The sequence below is a fragment of the Thalassophryne amazonica genome, chromosome 3 (genome assembly GCF_902500255.1).
Source record: "Thalassophryne amazonica chromosome 3, fThaAma1.1, whole genome shotgun sequence".
In the NCBI taxonomy this organism is placed as follows: Eukaryota; Metazoa; Chordata; class Actinopteri; order Batrachoidiformes; family Batrachoididae; genus Thalassophryne; species Thalassophryne amazonica.
Genome location: NC_047105.1, coordinates 135,953,086 through 135,976,784, shown reverse-complemented (window position 1 = coordinate 135,976,784; position 23,699 = coordinate 135,953,086). Strand labels below are relative to the sequence as shown.

Sequence of the window (23,699 nt, the reverse complement as noted above, 5' to 3'; positions counted from 1 at the left end):
GTCTTCCCCGGGGCCTCCACCCAATGGGACGTGCCCGGAACACCTCTCCAGCGAGGCGTCCAGGGGGCATCCGGAAAAGATGCCCGAGCCACCTCAACTGACTCCTTTCGACATGGAGGAGCAGCGGCTCGACTCCGAGCTCCTCCCAAGTGACCGAGCTCCTCACCCTATCTCTAAGGGAGCGCCCAGCCACCCTGCGGAGGAAACTCATCTCGGCCGCTTGTATCCGCGATCTCGTTCTTTCGGTCATGAGCCAAATCTCATGACCATAGGTGAGGATCGGAATGTAGATCAATTGGTAAATCGAGAGCTTTGCCCCCCTACTCAGCTCTCTCTTCACCACGACGGTCCGATACAGCGACCGCATCACTGCAGACGCTGCACCGATCCGTCTATTGATCTCACGCTCCATCCGTCCCTCACTCGTGAACAAGACCCCGAGATACTTAAACTCCTCCACTTGAGGCAGTGACACTCCACCGACCTGAATAGGGCAAAGCACATTTTTCCGGTCGAGAACCATGGCCTCGGATTTGGAGGTGCTGATTTTCATCCCGGATGCCTCACACTCGGCTGCAAACCGCCCCAGTGCACGTTGAAGGTCCTGATTTGACGAAGCCAACAGAACCACATCGTCCGCAAACAGCAGAGACGAGATTCTGTGGTTCCCAAACCAGACCCCCTCTACACCCTGGCTGCGCCTAGAAATTCTGTCCATAAAAATAATGAACAGAACTGGTGACAAAGGGCAGCCCTTGCGGAGGCCAACGTGCACTGGAAACAGGTTTGACTTACTACCGGAAATGCGAACCAAGCTCCTGCTGCGGTCGTACAGGGACCGGATAGCCCTTAGTAAAGGACCCCGGACCCCAAACTCCCAGAGCACTCCCCACAGGGTGCCCCGAGGGACACGGTCGAACGCCTTCTCCAGATCCACAAAACACATGTGGACTGGTTGGGCGAACTCCCATGAACCCTCGAACACCCGATGGAGCGTGTAGAGCTGGTCCAGTGTGCTGCGACCAGGACGAAAACCACACTGCTCCTCCTGAATCCGAGGTTCGACCGTCGGTCGAATTCTTCTCTCCAGTACTCTGGAATAGACCTTACTGGGGAGGCTGAGGAGTGTGATCCCCCTATAGTTGGAACACACCCTCCGGTCCCCCTTCTTAAACAGAGGGACCACCACCCCGGTCTGCCAATCCAGAGGCACTGTCCCCAATTGCCACGCAATGTTGCAGAGGCGTGTCAGCCAAGACGGTCCCACAACATCCAGAGACTTAAGGTACCCAGGACGGATTTCATCCACCCCAGGAGCCTTGCCATTGAGGAGCTTTCTAACCACCTCGGTGACTTCTGCCTGGGTAATGGATGAGTCCGGATCCACCATGTAAAGTTTATTTACATCCAGAGATCAAGGATCTACCGTGTAGAGTTTATTTATGTCCAGAGATCAAGGATCCACCATGTACAGTTGACTTATGTCCATAGATCAAGGATCCACCATGTAAAGTTTATTTACATCCAGAGATCAAGCATCTACCATGTAGAGTTTATTTATGTCCAGAGATCAAGGATCCACCATGTAGAGTTTATTCATGTCCAGAGATCAAGGATCCACTGAGCAATTTCATATTTATTTACTTTAAGACTCAGTAAAATGTTGTCGACATAGAAAACCTGTAAACGCCCACTTGTAGTACACAGAAAATTCACAGGAGGTATCAGTAAGGGAAGTGATAAGGAATTGGATTGATAAGCGGAAACGATAATGATATCAATATCGATAAAATGCGATAAGCTGCAGTTTATGTATGATCAGACGAGTCGACGAATCACAAAAATAATCTTTGACTAGTCGACTATCAAAATACAGACAGAATTCTTGCTGGTTGGTCGATGATCACATACTTGTTTCATGCAATAAAATGCAAATTAATTATTTAAAAATCATACAAAGTGATTTTCAGATTTTTTTTTTTTAGATTCTGTCTGTCACAGTTGACGTGTGCCTATGATAAAAATTACAGACCTCTCCATTCTTTGTAGGTGGGAAAACCTGCAAAATTGACAGTGGATCAAATACTTATTTGCCCCGGTGTATGTGGACTGTTTTTGCTCAAAGTCACAGTCAGCTGCTTTGGATTACTTTGGAGTCTTTGTGCTTCCTGCTGGGCCGAGTGTCCTGTCTGTGTTTCATGCTGTATCCAGGCAGTGGCTGTGAAGGAGATCACGGCGCTCCGGACGTGTGGAATAACTGACTGGATCGCAGCAAACTTTCCAGTAATAGTCCCAGCACTTTGTAAACTATTAAAACCTTTTCTGCTGCTGTCAGCCACAAAGACAAATAAAAAGAAATAAAACAAATATATAAAAGGTCAGATCCCCATCTGCTTTTTTTTCTTGAATTGCCGTCAGATTTTCCGCTCTGTTTTCAGCCGAGCTCTGTGTTTTTGAGCCGCTGCAGATGACAGCGTTTGTGCTGTTTGATCTGATAAAATGCATGAAGAAAAACAAGCAGATGAGGATTTCATTGCATTTCAGTTATTACGATCACATCTGACTCTGCCCCTCGTGACCTGATGATAACGCAGGAATCTGTGAAATAATCTAATAGAATTATTGGAGCACATTAGTTATCTGCAGGACTGTTAAAGAGAAGGCACTCGGAGAGGACATCCCTCCTCCAAGGCCACACATGTTCCGGATCAAATCCAAAATAAAATCATTCTTTTTCTAGGACATTATCCATCTGCCCACCAGATTTCATCAACGTAGGCAAGGTTTTGAGCTAAATGTTGAAATGCGCCAAACATTCTCACTGTGGTATTGTATCACTTCCTGTTCCGGAGCACAGCGGTGTTTTGCTGTATCTGTTAGCTGTTTAATCTGCGCAGTTAGATTGATCTAGTTAACTAGATAACGATTTGTTTCACAGTGTAATCTTCACGTGCCTTAACTAAAGCACTCCCTCTGCTGAATCACCTCTAAATTATTTACACATTATTCACTTTGTGTGTTTTTAGGAATCCGCTAGCTTAGCGCAGCTACTAGCTCTTAGCCGGTTTAGCATGGCAGCTTCTCCTGTCTCTCCCGCACTTTTCTGCTCTGGGTGTGAAATGTTTAGTTATTCCTCGGCCTCCTTTAGCAGTAATGGTACTTGTAATAAGTGTAGCTTATTCGTAGCTTTGGAGGCCAGGCTGGGCGAATTGGAGACTCGGCTCTGCACCGTGGAAAATTCTACAGCTAGCCAGGCCCCTGTAGTCGGTGCGGACCAAGGTAGCTTAGCCGCCGTTAGTTTCCCTCTGGCAGATCCCGAGCAGCCGGGAAAGCAGGGTGACTGTGAGGAGGAAGCGTAGCCCTAAACAGAAGCCCCGTGTACACCGCCAACCCGCTCACATTTCTAACCATTTTTCCCCACACTGCGACACACCCGCCGAGGATCAAACTCTGGTTATTGGCGACTCTGTTTTGAGAAATGTAAAGTTAGCAACACCAGCAACCATAGTCAATTGTCTTCCGGGGGCCAGAGCAGGCGACATTGAAGGAAATTTGAAACTGCTGGCTAAGGCTAAGCGTAAATTTGGTAAGATTGTAATTCACGTCGGCAGTAATGACACCCGGTTACGCCAATCGGAGGTCACTAAAATTAACATTGAATCGGTGTGTAACTTTGCAAATACAATGTCGGACTCTGTAGTTTTCTCTGGGCCCCTCCCCAGTCGGACCGGGAGTGACATGTTTAGCCGCATGTTCTCCTTGAATTGCTGGCTGTCTGAGTGGTGTCCAAAAAATGAGGTGGGCTTCATAGATAATTGGCAAAGCTTCTGGGGAAAACCTGGTCTTGTTAGGAGAGACGGCATCCATCCCACTTTGGATGGAGCAGCTCTCTTTTCTAGAAATCTGGACAATTTTCTTAAATCCTCCAAACCGTGACTATCCAGGGTTGGGACCAGGAAGCAGAGTTGTAGTCTTACACACCTCTCTGCAGCTTCTCTCCCCCTGCCATCCCCTCATTACCCCATCCCCGTAGAGACGGTGCCTGCTCCCAGACCACCAATAACCAGCAAAAATCTATTTAAGCATAAAAATTCAAAAAGAAAAAATAATATAGCACCTTCAACTGCACCACAGACTAAAACAGTTAAATGTGGTCTATTAAACATTAGGTCTCTCTCTTCTAAGTCCCTGTTAGTAAATGATATAATAATTGATCAACATATTGATTTATTCTGCCTTACAGAAACCTGGTTACAGCAGGATGAATATGTTAGTTTAAATGAGTCAACTCCCCCGAGTCACACTAACTGCCAGAATGCTCGTAGCACGGGCCGAGGCGGAGGATTAGCAGCAATCTTCCATTCCAGCTTATTAATTAATCAAAAACCCAGACAGAGCTTTAATTCATTTGAAAGCTTGACTCTTAGTCTTGTCCATCCAAATTGGAAGTCCCAAAAACCAGTTTTATTTGTTATTATCTATCGTCCACCTGGTCGTTACTGTGAGTTTCTCTGTGAATTTTCAGACCTTTTGTCTGACTTAGTGCTTAGCTCAGATAAGATAATTATAGTGGGCGATTTTAACATCCACACAGATGCTGAGAATGACAGCCTCAACACTGCATTTAATCTATTATTAGACTCAGTTGGCTTTGCTCAAAATGTAAATGAGTCCACCCACCACTTTAATCATATCTTAGATCTTGTTCTGACTTATGGTATGGAAATTGAAGACTTAACAGTATTCCCTGAAAACTCCCTTCTGTCTGATCATTTCTTAATAACATTTACATTTACTCTGATGGACTACCCAGCAGTGGGGAATAAGTTTCATTACACTAGAAGTCTTTCAGAAAGCACTGTAACTAGGTTTAAGGATATGATTCCTTCTTTATGCTCTCTAATGCCATATACCAACACAGTGCAGAGTAGCTACCTAAACTCTGTAAGTGAGATAGAGTATCTCGTCAATAGGTTTACATCCTCATTGAAGACAACTTTGGATGCTGTAGCTCCTCTGAAAAAGAGAGCTTTAAATCAGAAGTGCCTGACTCCGTGGTATAACTCACAAACTCGCAGCTTAAAGCAGATAACCCGTAAGTTGGAGAGGAAATGGCGTCTCACTAATTTAGAAGATCTTCACTTAGCCTGGAAAAAGAGTCTGTTGCTCTATAAAAAAAGCCCTCCGTAAAGCTAGGACATCTTACTACTCATCACTAATTGAAGAAAATAAGAACAACCCCAGGTTTCTTTTCAGCACTGTAGCCAGGCTGACAAAGAGTCAGAGCTCTATTGAGCCGAGTATTACTTTAACTAGTAATGACTTCATGACTTTCTTTGCTAATAAAATTTTAACTATTAGAGAAAAAATTACTCATAACCATCCCAAAGATGTATCGTTATCTTTGGCTGCTTTCAGTGATGCCGGTATTTGGTTAGACTCTTTCTCTCAGATTGTTCTGTCTGAGTTATTTTCATTAGTTACTTCCTCCAAACCTTCAACATGTCTATTAGACCCCATTCCTACCAGGCTGCTCAAGGAAGCCCTACCATTAATTAATGCTTTGATCTTAAATATGACCAATCTATCTTTATTAGTTGACTATGTACCACAGGCTTTTAAGGTGGCAGTAATTAAACCATTACTTAAAAAGCCATCACTTGACCCAGCTATCTTAGCTATCTTACCCTGACCTCTAGTAATACTGTGAGAAATCTTGGAGTCATTTTTGATCAGGATATGTCATTCAAAGCGCATATTAAACAAATATGTAGGACTGCTTTTTTGCATTTACGCAGTATCTCTAAAATTAGAAAGGTCTTGTCTCAGAGTGATGCTGAAAAACTAATTCATGCATTTATTTCCTCTAGGCTGGACTATTGTAATTCATTATTATCAGGTTGTCCTAAAAGTTCCCTGAAAAGCCTTCAGTTAATTCAAAATGCTGCAGCTAGAGTACTGACGGGGACTAGAAGGAGAGAGCATATCTCACCCATATTGGCCTCTCTTCATTGGCTTCCTGTTAATTCTAGAATAGAATTTAAAATTCTTCTTCTTACTTATAAGGTTTTGAATAATCAGGTCCCATCTTATCTTAGGGACCTCATAGTACCATATCACCTCAATAGACTGCTTCGCTCTCAGACTGCAGGCTTACTTGTAGTTCCTAGGGTTTGTAAGAGTAGAATGGGAGGCAGAGCCTTCAGCTTTCAGGCTCCTCTCCTGTGGAACCAGCTCCCAATTCAGATCAGGGAGACAGACACCCTCTCCACTTTAAGATTAGGCTTAAAACTTTCCTTTTTGCTAAAGCTTATAGTTAGGGCTGGATCAGGTGACCCTGAACCATCCCTTAGTTATGCTGTTATAGACTTATACTGCTGGGGGGTTCCCATGATGCACTGAGTGTTTCTTTCTCTTTTTGCTCTGCATTTAATCATTAGTGATTGATCTCTGCTCCTCTCCGCAGCATGTCTTTTTCCTGGTTCTCTCCCTCAGCCCCAACCAGTCCCAGCAGAGGACTGCCCCTCCCTCAGCCTGGTTCTGCTGGAGGTTTCTTCCTGTTAAAAGGGAGTTTTTCCTTCCCACTGTCGCCAAGTGCTTGCTCACAGGGGGGCGTTTTGACCGTTGGGGTTTTTTTCGTAATTATTGTATGGCCTTGCCTTACAATATAAAGCGCCTTGGGGCAACTTTTTGTTGTGATTTGGCGCTATATAAATAAAATTGATTGATTGATTCTTCTGGAATTACATATCCTGGATCCCCACCAAAATGGAATCTCTTACAATTTATTCATAATATGTATATGTTGCAGAGTGAAGCTCCACAGCATCTCACCATGTCATTTAGGTGCTTCAGACTTTTTTTTTGAGCAAATGCTTCAGGGGAGCATTAGCATGACGACTAAAATCTTTCAGCTCCTGGGGGGGCTCTGCCCCACAGACCCCCTAATTACAGCCTTCTTAACCCCCTGCCGCTTTAAACATTTTTTTAAATGTAAATGCAAATTAATATTCAAAGTTTTCAGTTGGTTGACAGTATGGCTGTACAATATGGCCAAATTATCATATCTCATTATTGTCATATCAATATGATATGGCTATGATTTGACACAAAGTTCAGCAACAGTGAAAATTAAACATTTTTAAACAAAACAGTGTGTGTGTGTATATATATATACTCACCAAAAATATAAACGCAACACTTTTGGTTTTGCTCCCATTTTGTATGAGATGAACTCAAAGATCTAAAACTTTTTCCACATACACAATATCACCATTTCCCTCAAATATTGTTCACAAACCAGTCTAAATCTGTGATAGTGAGCACTTCTCCTTTGCTGAGATAATCCATCCTACCTCACAGGTGTGCCATATCAAGATGCTGATTAGACACCATGATTAGTGCACAGGTGTGCCTTAGACTGCCCACAATAAAAGGCCACTCTGAAAGGTGCAGTTTTGTTTTACTGGGGGGGGATACCAGTCAGTATCTGGTGTGACCACCATTTGCCTCATGCAGTGCAACACATCTCCTTCGCATCATCCGTGACGAGAACACCTCTCCAACGTGCCAAACGCCAGCGAATATGAGCATTTGCCCACTCAAGTCGGTTACGAGGATGAACAGGAGTCAGGTCGAGACCCCAATGAGGACGACGAGCATGCAGATGAGCTTCCCTGAGACGGTTTCTGACAGTTTGTGCAGAAATTCTTTGGTTATGCAAACCGATTGTTTCAGCAGCTGTCCGAGTGGCTGGTCTCAGACGATCTTGGAGGTGAACATGCTGTATGTGGAGGTCCTGGGCTGGTGTGGTTACACGTGGTCTGCGGTTGTGAGGCTGGTTGGATGTACTGCCAAATTCTCTGAAACGCCTTTGGAGACGGCTTATGGTAGAGAAATGAACATTCAATACACGAGCAACAGCTCTGGTTGACATTCCTGCTGTCAGCATGCCAATTGCACGCTCCCTCAAATCTTGCGACATCTGTGGCATTGTGCTGTGTGATAAAACTGCACCTTTCACTGTGGCCTTTTATTGTGGACAGTCTAAGGCACACCTGTGCACTAATCATGGTGTCTACTCAGCATCTTGATATGGCACACCTGTGAGGTGGGATGGATTATCTCAGCAAAGGAGAAGTGCTCACTATCACAGATTTAGACTGGTTTGTGAACAATATTTGAGTGAAATGGTGATATTGTGTATGTGGAAAAAGGTTTAGATCTCATACAAAATGGGAGCAAAACCAAAAGTGTTGCATTTATATTTTTGTTGAGTATCTGTTAGAAAAGTATCTGACCTTATTATTTTTTTAAAAAAACCATATGGATTTGAATCACGTGTGATTGCGTCAGACAAGCTTGAACCCTCGTGCGCATGCGTGAGTTTTTTCATGCCTGTCGGTTGCGTCATTCGCCTGTGAGCAGGCTTTGAGTGAGGTGTGGTCCACCCCTCTCCCTCTATTTTTTATTGCAAATAAATGTCTGAACGATTTGGAGCTTTGCTGCATCAGTTTTTTTCCAGAAACTCTGAGAGACCTCCAGGTGGACACCGTTCAACAAATTAATATGGCTTTCAGGGACGATTTTATGGGGATTAAACAGATTACGGGGTGTTACTGCCGCTTTAAGGATGGCCCACAACTGCTGAGATCGCGGCGCGCTCCCAGCCCCCATCGACAAGCTGACACCCCGCTGGAACGACGCGCGGAACTCCTCCGCACGTCTGTCTTAATGTGCCAGAAAAGTGCTGATGTCCACGTCTTTTCACAATTCCTGTGCTAGTCAGATGACATACCGGATCAAGACAGCGTCCAGTTTAAAATGAACGGCACATTTCACTGTTACAAGAGTTTTTGTCATGGAAAGAGAAGCTGCTCCACCGCGCATCGCGGTGCAGCCGCTCGGTGCAAAGCAATGCCGTGATGAAGCCTCATGTGACATGTTCTAGCATGTCCAGCTCATGCACAATCACAATCGGATATTCACACGACTGGAAAGCAACCGGAATCTGTATGAAATCCACCTGAAAGCTGTCCTGAGAGACCAACACCAAGGTGGTTTTGTCCCGCGTAATGAACGGAGCCGTGGCGCGTCCCTCTGCTTTTCTTTCCATGAAAAAAACTCCTGTAACGTTGGAATGTGCCGGAAAATGTGCTGATGTCCACATCTTCTGCCTTTTTGTGAAAGTCAGACGAGGTCCCGGATCAACAAAGCTTTCACGTTTGAAATGATATGGTTGTTTCAGCGGGGTCTATGTTGGACATGTCTATCTCGGGTTTCAATGCTTACCAGTTCAGTAAGTATCAGTGAAATTGTGGAGAGCTGGACATGTCCAAACTTGTCCTCTGACACGCCGAAATGGAGGTGTTCCTTTGTCTCGCTTCCAAAGCGAATCGGTCGTGACACGCGAAGCCTCCGCGCGGCTTTCCATGACAAAATCTCTTGTTAAAAGTGAAATCTGCCGGAAAATGGCTGATGTCCAGCTCTTGTGATAACCAGAGAAAGAGCACACGACAGTCTCGTATCCACAGAGCCATCAGCTCAGAAATGGTCCGGTGGCTTGTGCCGTGTCGTCGCAGCTCGGAGCGCGGCGCGCTGAGCATCCTTAAAGGGGTCCATAAAGCTGTACTAACAGACCTTATTCTCTGTGAAGCCCGTAAAATTTTCACCGAAAGCCAGATAAATTTTTCGAATAGTTTCCAGGTGCCAGTCTCTTACAGCTTCTGAAAAAAGTCTGATGGAAAAAAAACCCAAATCATTCCGCCATTTCCAGACAATGAAAATCCGACGACGGGGCGGGACCACTCCTTCCACAAGGCGTGCTCACAGGCGAATGACGTCACCGACAGGCGTGGAAAAACTCAGGCATGCGCCCAAGGGTTCAAGCTTGTCTGATGTGAAAACATATGAATAAAATCCATATAGTTTAAAAAAAAAATAAAAAGGTACGATATATATATATAAGGCAACCTGAATTAAAGGAGAAATGCCACTTTTAACAACCTGGACCTCATTTCTGGCATAAAATACGGTCGTTTACTCACGATATAACTTTGGTGTCATTTGGAGTCCATGGTTTAGACGGCGTGTTCGGTTTCAAATCTGAGTCAAACATTTTTCTTCTACTAAGGTGGGTTAGAACTTTTTGTGGCACACAACACCCACTACTATACAGGAGGAACATAGCAGTCAATATGTGTCACTGATTTAAAAATCCAACTCTTTTCAACCAGATGTGTGATGCTGTGACATGTCAATCATCTGCACCCAATTAGATTTCAGGGGAGTCCAATGAAACCCTGGCCTCTGCTGTAGCTCAGCTAAACCCAGGAAGTGTTTGACATTTGACATTTCCTGTTTCACTGTGGACTCAAAATTTGTCACTTCCTGTTTGTGACTCCTTGTACCATGAGTGAGCTTGTATGAATATAAATAAACAAACAGTATATATGGGGCTTAATCTAGAGGCTGATAAAGAATTCAGGTAATTAATGAAACAGTTCCTTTTTTGAGTTATACTGCGAAAACACAAGCAAGGAAACAGACAGAAAGACAGGGAGACAAAATAAATAAATGTTGTCCATGTAGTGGAAGCCATTTGGAACCATTTTTTTCCATGTGACCTTTGACCAGCATTGTTGCTTGGTCAACAAATTGCGGCATACGGCCACGCAATTACTTTGATAACAGTCGTAAACCTTTCAAAGTTGTGTTAATGTGTTGGTGGTCATCACCAGAACGGTCGGAGATGTGACATTTTTTGTGAAGACTGACCTGCTATCCCATGACATCTATGGGTGTGAAAGTTGTGAAACAGGAAAAGTGAGATTCAACTAATGATGTAGTTAGCAGACCAATCACAGCCACGTACGGTCTCCAGCTTCTCCACATATAGTTGCAATTATTGGGAGGGTTAGGTTGGGAGGGTTACCCTATCCCTCAACAGAGAAAAGCCTACACAAAATCACTGTCATCAATTTATATAAAGTTTATTTTAAATAAATTACATTAAACCAGAATTAATCTATAAACATAAGCAGCCAAGAAAATGTGTGTTTTTAATCTGTATTTAAAAATGTCACCAGCACCGGACGGCCTGGTCTCAGCCATTGCACCATAGGACACCTGAAGATGGTTACGGCTGAGCGTGTGTTTGAGCTAAACTGGAGTTTGAACAGTGCACCTGTTTTATCTCTGCAGAGTGCTGATGTTGACAGTCAGAACCACAGTGGAACAGAAAACCCCTCCAACAGCTCAAACAAATGTCGAGACATCATTTCATATGATCTCCACTGAGTTATGGTTTTGTTTAATTTCACAAGCCGAATTTATTTGGCTTCTGTTGCCTTTGTGCACTGTATGGTGATGCAGAGATTTCTGCCAGATGTGTTGTTGAAATGAAGGATATTTCTTGTTAGTTCTGGGGTGAAGGATCCGTGTCTGTCTTTACAGTTTTTTACAGTAGTGTTCTGAATAATAGTAGTGCTATGTGACTAAAAAGATTAATCCAGATTTTCAGTATATTTCTTATTGTATGGCAAAGGCTCACCCATTGATCAGCTCCAGGATGATCAAAGACAGTCTGGAGTTACCTGTAAGTGCTGTGACAGTTAGAAGACGCCTGTGTGAAGCCAATTTATTTGCAAGAATCTCCTGCAAAGTCTCTCTGTTAAATAAAAGACATGTGCAGAAGAGTTTACAATTTGCCAAAGAACACATCAACTGGGCTAACGAGAAATGGAGGAATATTTTGTGGACTGATGAGAGTAAAATTGTTCTTTTTGGGTCCAAAGGCCGCAGACAGTTTGTGAGACGACCCCTAAACTCTGAATTCAAGCCACAGTTCACAGTGAAGACAGTGAAGCATGGTGGTGCAAGCATCATGATATGGGCATGTTTCTCCTACTATGATGTTGGGCCTATATATCGCATACCAGGTATCATGGATCAGTTTGGATATGTCAAAATACTTGAAGAGGTCATGTTGCCTTATGCTGAAGAGGACATGCCCTTGAAATGGGTGTTTCAACAAGACAATGACCCCAAGCACACTAGTAAAAGAGCAAAATCTTGGTTCCAAACCAACAAAATTAATGCCTCGCAGATGTGAAGAAATCATGAAAAACTGTGGTTATACAACTAAATACTAGTTTAGTGATTCACATGATTGCTAAAAAAGCATTTTGAACATAATAGTTTTGAGTTTGTAGCAACAGCAGATGCTACTATTATTGTGAACACCCCCTTTCTACTTTTTTTTTTACTAATAGCCCAAATTCATAGCCATTGGCAAATTGTAACCTCTTCTGCACATGTCTTTTATTTAACAGAGGGACTTTGTGGGGGATTCTTGCAAATAAATTAGCTTCACACAGGCATCTTCTAACTGTCACAGCACTTACAGGTGACTCCAGACTGTCTTTGATCATCCTGGAGCTGATCGATGGATGAGCCTTTGCCATTCTGGTTATTCTTCTATCCATTTTGATGGTTGGTTTCCATTTTCTTCCACGCGTCTCTGTTTTTTTTTGTCCATTTTAAAGCATTGGCGATCGTTGTAGATGAACAGCCTATAATTTTTTGCACCTGCGTGTAAGTTTTGCCCTCTCCAATCAACTTTTTAATCAAACTACGCTGTTCTTCTGAACAATGTCTTGAACGTCCCATTTTCCTCAGGCTTTCAAAGAGAAAAGCATGTTCAACAGGTGCTGGCTTCATCCTTACATAAGGGACACCTGATTCACACCTGTTTGTTCCACAAAAATGACGACCTCACTGACTGAATGCCACACTACTATTATTGTGAACACCCCCTTTTATACTTTTTTTCCCCTAATAGCCCAATTTCATAGCCTTAAGAGTGTGCATATCATGAATGCTTGGTCTTGTTGGATTTGTGAGAATCTACTGAATCTACTGGTACCTTGTTTCCCATGTAACAATAAGAAATATACTCAAAACCTGGATTAATCTTTTTCGTCACATAGCACTACTATTATTGTGAACACTACTGTATGTTTCTATTCCAAATATACATTTTGAAGTACACTCTGACAGGATTTTGAACCAATGTAAACTAGAAAGACTCAAGCCGCTTATCACGAGTCCAAAATATTTGACCTTGAAAAACACGAGAATTTCTTTTGTAGTACGTCAGTAATTGGAAACCTGTTTATTGCGATTAACAGAAAACACTTATCTTATACATGTTCTGAAATGTTGTAACAGTCAAAAAAGCCTTGATCCACGTCCAACACATGGAGCCATTAAGCGCTTATTTTCCCTAGTCTGTGTTCCGAGGTGCCGGCAGCTGCGAGCGAGCATCATATCTGTGCTTCTGATCAAAAGTGCACCAAGCACTCAATGATCTGCTTGTAGCATCTGTTTTTAATTTATAGTGCACCACCGTGATGATCCTTGTAGGCCTGAGTGTTTTAAAGATTATACTGAATTTAAATGTACTTCTACAGGTAGCTGAGGGGATGAGCAGCTGACCTGGATTCAAATTGTTTGTTTTTTTTGTATTTAACTACAGTCTAGGCCAGAATTATTGCTCGTCTTGAATTTTTACAGAATTTAAACTATTTTAATAACACATACGAGGTCTGTTAGAAAAGTATCGGACCTTTTTTTTTTTCAAAAACCTGATGGATTTGAATCACGTGTGCTTGCATGAGCCAACCTTGAACCTTCGTGCGAATGCGTGAGTTTTTTCTGCAGAAATGCAAAAATCAAGCAACAGGAGGTTGAGGACTTTACAGAACACATCAACTCGGTGGACTCCAATATCAGGTTCACATGTGAGGATGCCAGAAACAACCATTTAGCCTTCTTGGACTGTGATGTTACGATTGGAGAGAAGAGGCAGCTCCAGACAGGGGTTTACAGAAAACCCACTCACACTGACCAATATCTGCTCTTTGGCTCAAACCACCCCCTTGAACACAAGCTCGGGGTGATCAGGACTCTTCAACACAGAGCCCTATAGGTGCCCACAACTGCAGAGGGAAGGGCTAAAGAACAGCAACTGGTCCGGAAACCCCTCACAGTATGTGGGTACCCACGATGGTCCCTGGACAAAGTGCAGAAGTCCAAGAGAACAAAGAGACCAGATAGACAGGAGACAACAAGAAGAGGAGTGTCTCTCCCTTATTTAGCAGGAGTAGGGGAAAAACTACAGAGGATCTTCAGACAGCACAAAATCCCAGTTTACTTTAAACCGGTTAACACCTTGAGACAGAAATTAGTTCACCCTAAGAACAGGATCCCTAGTTACAAACAGAGCAATGTAGTGTATTCTATCAGATGTCAGGAAAACTGTAACGAACACTACATAGGTGAAACTATGTAACCTTTACACAAAAGGCTATACCATCACTGCAGAGAAGGCGCCAGTGGACCTCAGTCTGCAGTTCATCTCCACCTTAAAGACACTAACCACACGTTTGAGGACAAGGAAGGTAAAATCTTAGCCAGAGAGAAGAAATGGTTTGAGAGAGGTGTCAAGGAAGCGTTCTTTGTAAAACAGTTGAAACCCAGCCTTAACCGGGGGGCGGGTCTCAGACACGCTTTGTCCCCTGGGGTACTCAGGTCAAAGCAGTTTCAGTCTTTTGTTCATGGTAATGAGTCATTCACGTCATTAGGAGAGTTGTCAAGGGAGCCATCAGGAGAGGCGTCCGTTCCATCATTAGGAGGGACAGCTGCCCTGTCATTAGGAGGGTGCTAACTAGAGCACAATAGTGCTAATTAGAGCTATTTTTTAGTCACTAGCCCATAGCAGTCTGCCTGTCCTTAGGAGGGGTCTGGTTAGGTTTAAAACTCCAGCTTTTGTGGCTTCTGTTTGTTCTTCTCTACTACTGCGATTTGAAGCGAAATGTCCTCGCGTCAAGCAACCCAGTCCAGTCGAAGATTCAAGCTTCTCTACTGACTGTTAGTGGCAAAAAAAAAAATAGAAAAAGGTGTTTTGGAGTTTGCAGATGAAATCTCTAACTGGACTCCTGTGTTCTCTATCCCTGGACCTTGCTGACTGCTGGGGCAGTGTGTGTCTCCACCCTGTTCTGTGTTCCAGGACTTGGCGCTGCAGCATTTTGATGCACTGAATAAGTAAAATAACCACACCACACACTAAAAAAACTCCATCACACACTCACTAAAAACACACTCCAAGCATGGCAAATATCACACAACTTTTAAAACTGATCGCTTTCTGCTTTTAGCTCCGCACAAAGCCACAATTTCCCTTCACTCAGCAACCAAATTGCGTGGATTGGGAATCAATGTTTATTATTTGGTAATACATTTTATGCCAGTGATAAAAAAATCATGTATTTTTTTTTACTTGTTTGCTGTCGCAGACAGAGAGATGGAAGAAAAGTCCCATTCGCAAAATGCGCACCACCCACACACACACACACAAAACCATGTGGGGTCTGCGAGTTGTCATCAAACCCACGTGGGGTCGATGATTGTGATTGGTTGGCTCCTGAGTTTTCCATCAATGGTAATGACCCCTTTCTCCTGCTGCAGATGAGGGAGTCATGTTTCATTCCAGCTCTCTCGCTCCTGCAGCAGAATGAGGAAATTAGTCGTTTCTGCTGCGGGTGACTGCAGAATGCTCAAAAAATATGAGAAGATTATCCCCCAAAAAACTTGTGTAAATTATTAATTATAATTCAACTTATACTTGGCCTATTAACAAAATTGAAAAAGTGGTGTGCAGGTTGAATTTCACACATTCAACACGCATTCAAACAGACAGAGTGGAGTGGATTGTGTGCTATGTCTGCTAAATTAGGTCATGTGACTTTTATTATTATTATTATTATTATTATTATTATTATTATTATTATTATTATTATTACAACAAATGTGTGATTTAGTTTTTGTTTAGTTATTTTTGTCCATTTGTATATGTTTTTGTTATGGCTGTAATTTGTATATGTAAAGGACCTTTCACACTGCACGCGTTCAGGGCGTTAAACATGTCACGCATCACTCTAAAACCCATTATTTTCAATGAGAAGCAGTCTGTTTTTGCTGCACCATATCAAAAACTGAGCTAGCGCGACGCTCCACCAGGAACACACATTGCTGCTTGTTGTCAGGCCGCCGTGGTCAAAGGTCAACCCAATCCAACTTTCACCGCTGCGCACTGTGACGGAGCTTCACACTGTCCAATAGAGCTGCCACAAATGACTATTTTGATAGTCGACTAGTCAACGATTATTTTTGTGATTGGTAGCCTAGTAGGATCATACGTAAATTGCAGCATATTGCATTTTATCAATATTGATACCATTATTGATTACGCTTATCAATTTGATTCCTTATTGATTCCCTTATCGATACCTCCTGTGAATTTTCTGTGTGCTACAAGTAGGCTTAACAGGTTTTCTATGTCATTAACATTTTATTGAGTCTTAAAGTAAATAAATATGAAATTGGTCACTGGATCCTTGATCTCTGGACATAAATAAACTACATGGTGGATCCTTCATCTCTGGACATAGCAGGGTTCTCAGCAGAATTTGGTAATGGGATGGAAATATCAACTTAAAAAGCTGGGGGGTCAGGGGATGCCCCCTAAAGCTTTTGCATTATGAGCTTATAAAGGGCCTTCTTTGTTAAGTCTAAATAAATATACCAAAATCTGATGTCCAGACAGAAGACATCTCTCTGTTTCAAAATGTGAGGAAACTGTTTCCAAAAATGCCACCAATTTGAAGTCGAAGGTGCAGAGGAGACGTTAATCTGGTTAAATGTGCTGAAGGTCCAGCTCACCTGTCATCTCTGCAAACTCACACCTGCTGCTGTGCTTCTAAATAAAACAAAGGCTTTTCAAACAGCAACTATTTTACTATTTAAAAAAACCCTTTTCCTTATTTTAACATTAAATGAAGGAATCAATCATCATGGTTTTAATTTACAGACAAACATCAAAGATTTCTAAAAACATCTTTTTTTTTTTTTTTTTTTTAAACTATTTTAATTGCAAGTTATTTAATGTTGGAAAAAACACATAAGGATTTTCTTGAATAAACTACTGTGTATAAATTAGCAGTTCTGATGTTCCTGACACACATCTACACTGTTCTGTATTTTGGCCTGATGCCTTGTTTCTTTTGGCTTTAAAGTACGGCTGTAAAAAGATAAAAAAAACAAAAACAAAACTATGGCTTTACTTCACATAATTTGGCGCTCAACATGCAGGCAATAGTGTTTCAGAGCATTATAAATTTAAAAATCTAGCGGGGGAAGCTGGCCCCAGTCTCCCCTATCTTGCAGCACACGGCACGTAGCTCGCTGCGAGGAGAACTTTAGCGGCTGTAAGAGAACTTTCCCCTCAGCACTCTGTATGATGCACATTGCAGGAGAACTTTAGCGGCTGTAAGAGAACTTTCCCCCCAGCACTCGGTGCGATGCACATTGCAGGAGAACTTTAGCGGCTGTAAGAGAACTTTCCCCCAGCACTCGGTGCGATGCACATTGCAGGAGAACTTTAGCGGCTGCAGAACTTTCCCCCAGCACTCGGTGTGCGGCACACTGCAGAAGAACTTTAGTGGCTGTACGAGAACTTTTCCCCCAAGAACGTTTCCCATACACGCAATGATCCACACCAGAGAACCTTTATGCACGGTCCCATGGAAAATGCACATCATGAGGAATGGAAAAAAAAACTGCGGTGTGAAACGGTGGACGATTTTCTTTTCTTGCCTGCAATAACAGACGATAGTCCGGTAGCGACTTTAATCAGCAGAAAAGTGAGTCACGATTGACATCTTTAAATGGGTTTTACTGAGGTTGATGAAAAAAGGATAATTTCTGTAGGTTGATTTTGGACCCACTGCTGGTCCAAAATCAGTAATGATCATCATTTCTGATGATCATTTCTGTTCATCAGAAATGATCATTTTCCCATTACACACCCTTGGAAACAGCGTAACGGCCCAACTGCAGCGTAATTTTTTCTTGCAACAGCATAACGGCCCGTTATGGTGTTATAATGCTGGTGGGAACCATGCATAGATAGAAAAAAAATCTGTAGTTTTTGTCAAAAGAATTTCCTTTCAGACATTAATGGCATGATTGTCTCTCCATACATCTGAGCTGAGCTCAGCCGGCTGCTGGAGTCTGCATGTCTGCAGCCATACAGTCTTGGGCTGCTGCACGTCAGCCAGGACGTCTCATTTTGGGAGGAAACAAAAAACATTTTGATCGATTGCAGTTTATTGTTTATATTACAATGTTTGGAAAGAGGTGTCATGTGATTTAAACGGCGATTTGCTTTGAAGTTATAAATTCTGAGCGGACTCGACTCAGAGAGCGGCTCAGCGTTTGGAGCAATAGAACAGAGGACGATTCTTGTTTCTTTCTCCCAACAAGACAGAAGTCCCAGTTAGTCACTTAAGTAACTCAAGTTTGATATATTTTAATGTCTTTGAGAGGGGTTAAGAAGCGGAGTTGCCGCTTCTGAAAAAGAACGAAGCAAAGATTCAACGAAGCAGCGGATCAAAGCATTGGTTCAAGGTTCAAGGTTCAAATGAAACGACTCGTCCACTACTAAATTAATTGTCGACGGTTTCAATAGTCAATGTAGTTGTGACTAGTCGACTAGTCATGGCAGCCCTACTGTCCAGTAGAAACAAGGCATCAGGCCAAAACTTGGAAGAGGACAGAGTGTAGAAATGTATCACAAAACTGCTCATTTTTACACAGCAGTTTATTGAAGAAAATCCATAAAAATGTTTCTTACCTCAAGATTAATTTCTGATTACTGTACGTACTGAAGTAAAAAAAAACTTTCTTACATTAGAAAACTTGTAATTACATTAGTTTTAAGTAAAAAATAAAAAAGATTCTTTCAAAATATTTGTTCATCTGTAAATTAAAACCATAACTTACCAGTGGTTGTTCAGATGAGATGGTTTCAGTGCTTGAGTCAATCCATACATGGCAGAGATGATAAATTGCTGGAGCTTTGGCTCGGTCGTCCCACTCCTACTACAGACAGTTACAGTACATTACGGTGTGATAAGTCTGTCTGGAGTTGGCAGTTGTCAAACACTGAGTGATCAAGGGAGGAAACCCACTGAAACATCCATGGCAATTCTGATGGAGTTAAACACTTGTGTAGCTGTGATTAGAGAAACTGCACAATCAGCTTTTGTCTGTTGCATCATCAATTATTCAGCTTCATGGTGGTGTGGAACAGAGAAGATGTTTCTCCAAAAGCAGATGTGAAATTTAAGCTTCATTTTTACAGATGACATATGGAGACTTGAGCCCGTCTCTTGATTAGTTCTTCTCTGGATCTATCGTCTTGTTTTCTGGCCAGTCTCTGTTGATCCTGGACACAGGTGGGTGACCCCAGCTTCAGTGTGTAAAAGTGTGCCATGTGCTGCTTCTGCCTGTGCACCTACAGGGTGTTCCACAAATCACTTCATAGGTGCTAATATGAAATGAGTGGGTGGTGGCAAGCAGCAGATTTAAGGGGGTTCCAGGGGCACGTGTTCCACCCTACCTCCCGAACATTTTTAAAAAAGTGTGTTATTTGATGACTTCTGGTGCATTTTCAGTGTCATTTTTGTTGCCTTTTTGTGCAGATTATTTTAGAAGCACTTGTACTATAACCAAGAATTATAGGTACTACCCATCTCCCCTCTCTCTCCTTCCTTGTTCTCTCTCTTTCCTCTCTTTCTTTTGAAGATTTCATCCATTCATTCATCTTCTAACCGCTTAAGTCCAATTAAGGGTCGCGGGGGGCTGGAGCCTATCCCAGCAGTCATAGAGCGCGAGGCGGGGTACACCCAGGACAGGACGCCAGTCTGTCGCAGGGCCACAAATTGACAAACAAACACAGACACACCCACACACACACCTACAGACAATTTTTAAAGATTCCAGTCCACCTAACCCGCATGTCTTTGGATGTTGGAGGAAACCGGAGCACCCGGAGGAAACCCACGCAAATACGGGGAGAACATGCAAACTCCACACAGAAAGGCCATGGGAATTGAACCCACGACCTTCTTGCTGTGAGGCAACAGTGCTAACCACTAAGCCACCATGCTGCCTCTTTTGAAGATTTGATTTTTGAATTATGTGATATTTGCAAAACTACATCAAGACACAACAAGACAAAAGCAGCTGGAACACAGGTGTACAATAATTTTTCAGACCATTATAGCTAGACAGGGGCAACGTTGGCCATGAGAACGCAGTCACACACATACGCAATTTTTTTTAAGATGTTAAATATAATAGTCAGCGGCTGTATGTGCTGTACATGGCGGCTCCGCGGGCTGCCACCATCCAAGAACACAGTGACCTAAGACAGGTAATTTCACTGATTAACTACCTGCCCAAAGAGTTGACCGAATTAGAATCAGCAGGCTCAGTGGGTTACTGGTAGAAATACTATATGGTTAAACTTTTACTCGTTGAAGCCGGGGTTACCCAACTCTCACCCTGGGCATGGTTATTCATGAACAGTTGTTTGTAAAATCTTCAAACCAGTCTGGCACGAACAACAGTGTCACAATCACAGTCACTTAAATGACCTTCCATCCTCATTCTGATGCCTAGTTTAACTTTAGCAGATTCTCAGCTCCCTGTCTCACTGTTTGTCTTCCACATATTGGCTATTTTGGTATTTGCTTTAATGTCCATTGGACAGGTGTACCTAATGAAGTGGCCAGGAAGTATATATGCTTTTTTTCGCCTCTTGTTTTCCGTATTCTGCCTGTTAATTCAGTGACTTGAAGACTGGACAGTCCGTCCTCTTGATATTTGAGGTTAATTGAGTTGAGTTTCTCTCAACCCGCGCTGTGGATGAGAGGTTCTTCCAGCAGAAACTCTTGACTGAGTTAGACTGCAGTTTGTTCAGTCTTATAGTATATTTGGAGAATAATGTTGCCTGAGCTGATGGGAAACGTAGCGTGTATTAGAAGCTTCATGAACGTGGCCGAGTAGGTCAGTGTGTTCTCGTCTCTTGACCAGGCTCATTGAGAGTCAGTGTTTTTGGTCAGATTCGTCTCAGTTGTCCTCCTACGTTACCGTGTGTACACTATAATTAGACCCACTCTGTTCTGAGGCAGACGGAGGGGAAGCAGTCTGATGGCGGACGGCCTCGGAAACAGTGACGTTGAGGTGAAGGCTCGGCGTCAGCGTGCCAAGTCACCAGCCGGCTAAAGTTTCACTGTAGCCCGGCTTTGGTTCCTCAGTGAGAAACTGTCCTGTTCTTCTTTTCCCACAGAGCCAGAGCCAGTGTTTGTTTACCTCTCATTATCCCCATGTGTTCGTTCCCCTGAAGTAACTTGTTGATGACTGTGTTTTGCATTTTGGTGGTAAGAAGTATTTAAATTTATTGCTGTGGCGTGCCTCATGTTTTAGTTTGAGCACAGCCTCCTGAAGAGCTTCACTTCATGTGTGAAGGATTAGAGCTTCACCTGAGTGTTCACAGATGTGCTCGAGCATGCCGTAATTAACCCTCTGCTTGTTTTCCTCATTGTCACAGATGGTGCATCCACTTTGTTTTTGGCTCGCTGTCTGTTCAGGATAACAGGGTTTTGTTTTTTTTTTTGTTTTTTTGGAGCTGTTGCAGCATCGTCACAGTCTTGAAAAGACGTCAGTGTTGTCGACAGGCTTCAGTGTGTGTGTGTGTGTGTGTGTGTGTGTGTGTCTAATGTTACAGTGACACAGTGCAGGGGCCCACATTCCTGCACGGCCTGACATGCACGGGATTATTTTCTTAGCCTATATGGCAGTCAGCACACTGTATATGCCAATAATATCCGGACGCTTTATATTTAGTCCCTGTGTGTTGCAGCAGCTGAAGTTGTTTCCTCATAACTACCCTCTAAGTCCCTTTTAAAAAGCAGATTACAAAGTGACTCTGCTTTGGACCAGACCTCCCAAACCTCTTCATGTCATATTGCCACGGACTAAGACTTTTATTGGCATATTAACAAGTCACAGTTTAATCACATGTGATCTTTATGCCGGCTGATCTTTGGGTCACCTGAAACTTCCATAGATGCCCTGAAATTTTCTTTTTTAGGTCCACACACTTTTTACAAAGGTGCTGCTCAGCCCCCACATGTGGAAACTTGACATCTGAAGGTCAGAAATGTCCTCAATGGAGAGATATGTCACACCAGTATTTCTTACCAGCTAAATGCTTTTTTAATTTTTGGGAAACCATAAAAGTCAAATGGTGCTGAATCAGTCGCACACTCAGCAGCCATGAAAAGCACCGGCTTGTCAGCTGGGGCATTGTCCTGATGAAACATGACCCCGTTCATCAGCTTTCTTGGGCATTCAGTCTTCGTCGCCTTACGTAACTGCCTCAGACAGCTGGCACAGCACTTTCTGTTTGTGGTTTGGTATTTTAGAAGTTAGTCCATAAACACAAATTCATTTGCATACCAAAATCATATCGCCATGCTCCTGACAGCACAAATGATCTTGTCCTTCTCTGGAGGAGGTGAGGATGTCTTCACTGCATGACTCGTCTCAAAGTGATGGATGGACCAACACTCATTCAGGTGTTGGAGGCATTCAGATGGGGGGAATAAATTTGCTTCATCTATTTCAAGATGATCCATATTGACACGTTGAGCTTGGTGCACTTTTGATCAGGGATAAGAACACAAGGCACTCACTCAACAGAAACCTTTGAGGTTCCAAATTCTCTACTCTCTCACAATCTGTTCCAACAGCATGTGGTGTTTGATTGTCAGTCACCCTTCATCCATCACTATCATTGGTCCTTTTATCCATACAGGCCGCCCAACATGGTTCAACAGGCATATGGACACTGCAGATTAATTGCAACGTTTACATCAGAGGTCTCAAACTGATTCCAGAAAGGGCCAAGAGGGTGCAGGTTTTCTTTGTAACCGCCCACCCCACCAGGTGATTTCACTGATGATTCCATCTGCTCAAAGTGATGTTACATGATCGTGTGAAATACAGATTGTTAGAAGCAGACAACCTCTGCCAGGCCTGCACCAGGCAGCAGTGTTTGATTTAACACCATCCCTCGATACAAAAAAGGCAAAGAATATAAAAACAATGCAGATTTTGCAAACATATACGTAGCATCCTGGGGATGTGGAATAATCTGCTTGTAGAGTCTGGTGGTGGCGGTTGTGTTTGGAACATTCTCATTCATGCAAAGCACCACGCGGCGCTTAGATTTGTCATGAGGGTTTGGCTATATGTTTTTCCCCAGGGCCACCTGCAGGGTGATCGTCATGCTTCACAGCCCAACTCATGAGGAATTTCTTGGGGGCTGATACTGATACCGATAGTAGGGAGCGAAAAATAATAAAAAATGATACTGACATGCTAAGCAGACTGTGTCCTCATTAATACTTGAATGGAGACCTCTTCAGAAGACCAGAGGCTGTGTGTATTTCTTCAAATAAAACTGGGGTTGCATTAAGAAAAAAAAAAAAAACGTGAGGAAATCCCAATTCGGGACCTGTGCTGGATCCACCTGTGGTGACCCCACTCAAAGGGGAGCAGCTGAAAGAACAACAACATAGAGATAAGGAAAAAGGCTTTCAACCAACCAACTTTGCTTTTAATTTTTAATGCAGTGTTCGAAAATAACAATAGTAATTAGGGATCAACCGATATGGCTTTTTCAGGGTTGATACCAGTTATTTCTAATGTAGCCCGATAATTGATAT

At 42.9% G+C, this 23,699-nt stretch overlaps 1 protein-coding gene across 1 annotated transcript in view; it reads left to right on the top strand.

Moving 5' to 3' along the window:
* The window catches only part of pdzrn3b (PDZ domain containing RING finger 3b), a 441,562-nt gene that overhangs the window by 28,899 nt on the left and 388,964 nt on the right, over window positions 1-23,699 (top strand). The gene's annotated exons all lie outside the window — the stretch shown is intronic.